At 53.0% G+C, this 4,380-nt stretch overlaps 1 gene segment (V, D, J or C); it reads left to right on the top strand.

The window, feature by feature from the left end:
• Window positions 1–467: 467 nt before the first annotated feature.
• On the top strand, window positions 468–4,090 carry LOC308535047 (immunoglobulin lambda variable 1-40-like). The segment is given in 3 exons: window positions 468–513; window positions 624–955; window positions 4,073–4,090.
• The last annotated feature ends 290 nt before the right edge of the window (window positions 4,091–4,380 follow it).

Here is a 4,380-nt window from a genome sequence, read left to right as displayed (position 1 = left end):
GGTGATGGGGAGGCCATCCAGGGGACCCTGGCCTGGCCCTAGGGCAGGGGCTGTGGGCAGGGCAGTGGGAAGGCAGAGGTGGCCTCTCATGGGTTCTGGCCCCCATGTCACTCAGTGGTGGGTCTGGGCCTGGACACTAGAGGGCGCTGGGGGTTTGCTCCTGAGGGATCTGGGTGCTCAGAGCTGGGACCAGCCCCCTGACAAAGCCCAGGACCATCTGCTCAGGGCTGTCAGCTGGGACTTCCCCAAACCTGGGTCCCACATAGCCCCACCCCTGCCCATACCAATGGCCATCCTCAGGCAGAGGCACCTGCCCCAGGGCCCAGGGTGGGATCAAGTAGATGGGGTCTCATTTGCATGAGTGGGCCCTCCCTCCCGCAGACTATGAAGAGGGGAAGGGAGAGGTGTGGGGAGCTCTGCTTCAGCTGTGGGGCCTCAGGAGGCAGGACTCAGGGATGACCTCCACCATGGCCTGGGCCCCTCTCCTCCTCACCCTCCTGGCTCACTGCACAGGTGACTGGATCAGGGGACGGGGAAGGGGCCTTGGGGAGACACATGGGCCCTGCTTCCTCCTCTTGTCTCTAGACCCAGACTCACCATCTCTGTGTCTCCCTCTTTTCCAGGATCCTGGGCCCAGTCTGTGCTGACTCAGCCATCCTCAGTGTCGGGGGCCCCGGGCCAGAAGGTCACCATCTCCTGCACTGGAAGCAGCACAAACATTGGGATTTCCTATGTGAACTGGTACCAGCAGCTCCCAGGAAAGGCCCCCAAACTCATCATCTATGGTAGTAGCAACCGACCCTCAGGGGTCCCCGATCGATTCTCTGGCTCCAAGTCTGGCAGCTCAGGCACCCTGACCATCACGGGGCTGCAGGCTGAGGACGAGGCCGACTATTACTGCTCAGCACCCGACAGCAGTATCAATGGTCCCACAGTGCTCCAGGCCTGTGGGGAAGTGAGACAAAAACCCCTCTGGTCTGCGAGGGGGTGAGCTCCCCAGCAGCTGCCATTCAGCTCAGCCTGTGACCTGTGGCTTCTGCTTATTCCCTCGCTGACACCCTGGGCACAGGTTCATTGGGGACCCTGCCTGGGGGTGAACCATCCTCCCTCCCATCTGGCCTCCATGTCACTCAGAGCAGCGCTTTCCCAGCTCAGGGTCCTGGAGGAAGGGAAGGCCTCTCCCACCCGCGGGGCCTGTTCCCTCCTGCTGGGCTGCACTCACTGGGTCTGTGAGGCTGAGATGAGTGACAGCTGGTTGGCCCGCCCCTGCCTGGGGCTCAGCACTGTGTGCTCTGCTGGAAGGACCCCTGGCCCTGTCCCATCCCATCAGGATTTACTCCCTTTAAGCTGTGCGACTGGTTTTGATTTGCTCTGTGATTTTAAGCCCAAAAATCCACAATTCACAGCTGTCACTATAGCAGATTCGGGGGTGCCATGTGGGCCCTGAAGGGGGTGGTTCCAGTGGGTGAAGGGGTCCAGGAGGAGACACTTCTGGCTGTGACCACCTGGCTCTTGGAGTGTGGACAGCATGGGGACCCGGCAGGGGGCGCTGTCACACTGTGTCTGTTAAAGCAGCCGAAAGACTGGCTCTTAAATGTTCTCAGCACAAGAAATAGCAAAACTTGTAGCCACGTCTGATGGCTGAGGTCAAGGCGACATATTCTGGGATGGTTTTACAGTTTACACCTCACAGAGTCATTATGTCGTACACCTGACCCTAATTAATGTCAATTTCATCTCAATTAAAAATAAATTAAAATAAATCTGAAACTTCTGTTTCCCAAAAACCAGCACGTGGAAGTCTATAGTAGCTTTATTAACCCCCAAGCAGTGGTTGGCAAACTCATTAGTCAACAGAGCCAAAAGCAGAGTCAAAGATTGAAATTTCTTTTGAGATCGCAATTATTTAAACTTACAGTATACAGGGAGGTTCATTGTTATTCACTTAATTAGCGTCCGTCTAAGGCTAAGGAGGAGCCACTCAAGGGGTCAAAGAGCCGAATGTGGCTTGTGAGCCCCAGTTTGCCGACCACGGCCTAGACCAGTGGTTCTTAGCCTTGGCTGCACATTAGAATCACCTGGGAATCTTGTTAAAAATCCCGATTTCTGGGCCTCATCATTAGTAACCAAAAAACAGAATTTCCAGAGGATGAGGCCCAGAAATCGGGATTTTTAACAAGATTCCCAGGTGATTCTAATGTGCAGCCAAGGCTGAGAACCCTTGCCCTAGAGACCAGTGATGGCGAACCTTTTGAGTTCGGCGTGTCCGCATTTTGAAAAACCTTAACTTAACTCTGGGGCCGTGTCCCATATAGAAATTGTTTGACATTTGCAACCATAGTAAAACAAAGATTTATATTTTTGATATTTATTTTATATATTTAAATGCCATTTCACAAAGAAAAATCAATTAAAAAAATATGAGTTTGCATGTCACCTCTGACACGTGTGTCATAGATTCGCCATGACTGCCCTAGACTGAGAGCAGCCAGGAGTCTGTGCCTGGAGTCTGTGACAGCTGTGAGTGGCTGGATGTCCTCCAATAAGGGCTTGATTTAAAAGGCGATGTGGCGCAGCCGGTGTGGCAGAATGGTTGAGCATCGACCTATGAATCAGGAGGTCACGGGTCAATTCCTCGCCCAGCAAGACACATGTCCGTGTTTTGTCCTCCACCCCCAGTGGGGGGCTTGCAAGAGGCAGCCGATCCATAATTCTCTTTCATCATTGATGATCCTATCACCTTCTCCCTCTCCCTCTCCTTCTCCCTTCCTTTCTGATCTCAATAAATATATCTTAGAAAACGAAGAAAAAAGGCTGGTTTGGAGGTTTTTATTTTTTTATTTTATTTTTTAAATATATTTTATTGATTTTTTTTACAGAGAGGAAGGGAGAGAGAGAGTTAGAAACATCGATGAGAGAGAAACATCGACCAGCTACCTCCTGCACATCCCCCACTGGGGATATGCCCGCAACCCAGGTACATGCACCTGACCGGAATCGAACCCGGGACTCCTCAGTCCGCAGGCCGACGCTCTATCCACTGAGCCAAACCGGTCTCGGCTGGTTTGGAGGTTTTTAATACCTAGATCTTCCAAGGACATGAAGCACCCTTCTTCCTGCTGGTTAGGCTCCTCCTACCTCATCCTCCCCCCGCGACACCCCCCATCTCCTGTGAATGATTTAATCCACCAGCAGCCTCCAGGGGTTTCAGTGAAAACTGCCTGAATCTGTGGCCCAAAGGTTGAGAGGCCCATTGTCCGTGTGACCATCGGAGCTGGGTCTCTGCTTCCTCACGGGGCGCCAAGGCTGGTCACCCCGAGCGTGCAGCTGCGGGTCTGCTGGGGACAAGGCCTCTCCAGGGCCTGGGGCAGGTGCTTCTCCTCTGGGGACGGACGGAAGCTCCTAGAACCTCCCCGTGGGGGTCACTGCGCAGCGACTCGGGATTTTCACCATCAGGACCCGATCGCCGTGGTTTTAAGCACAGAAATGGGCAATTCACACTCTCTAACTATAACCTATTGGGGGTTCCAGAGGTACAGCTCCCAACGCACGACTGAGATGTAAAGTGATGTGAGAAAAATGTGTACTCACAGCTTTTCACCCCAGAGCAGAAGGCACTGCATTTCCAATGCTTTTCATCAACACTTCTCACCACCATCTTCATCAATATGCATCAAGCTTAAATTTTACAATCAACCTCAGTGTGAGTTTACATAAAATAACATACATGCATTTAAAAAATTTATTCATTTCTGAGAGGAAGGGACAGGGGGCGAGAGAAAAACATCAATGATGAGAGAGAATCATGGATCAGCTGCCTCCTGTGTACCCCCTCCTGGGGAGGGATTCCTGAAATCTGGACATGTGCCCTGACTGGGAATCCAACCCTGACACCTGATACATAGGTTGATGCTAAACCACTGAGCAACACTAGCCGGGCCAGACATGCATGTGAAGGTGGCTGAGTGCTGACGAATAGATAAAGTTATTAAACGAAGCCCTATCACAGCAATTAGAAACTTTAACCACATTTTTGCTCAGCGCGTCCTGCATGTTCCCCTTTTCCTCTCAGATAAATGCCAACGTCTGACTGTGCGTTGAGAACAGATCCCAGGAGTGACCACAGCCCACGGCTCATGGAGAACGATGGCGTCAGGAGGAGGAAATATTGACAGAAAATAAGAGTGACCCCTGACCCCGGACTAGGACAGCCCCCGAGGGCTTCCTCCCCACCCCCTGCCCAGCCCTGGGGAAGGGCCCCTTTCTCCTCGGGGCCCTCGGTCCACGGGAAGGTGGCCTCCCGCCACCAGGAGTGAATCCCACACAAGACAGAACTGAGTCCGCACAGAAGGGGACGCGCCCCCACGGGACTGTCCCTGC

Source organism: Myotis nattereri (assembly GCF_964212035.1).
Source record: "Myotis nattereri genome assembly, chromosome: 19".
Lineage (NCBI taxonomy): Eukaryota > Metazoa > Chordata > Mammalia > Chiroptera > Vespertilionidae > Myotis > Myotis nattereri.
This window is presented reverse-complemented; position numbering and strand designations above follow the sequence as displayed.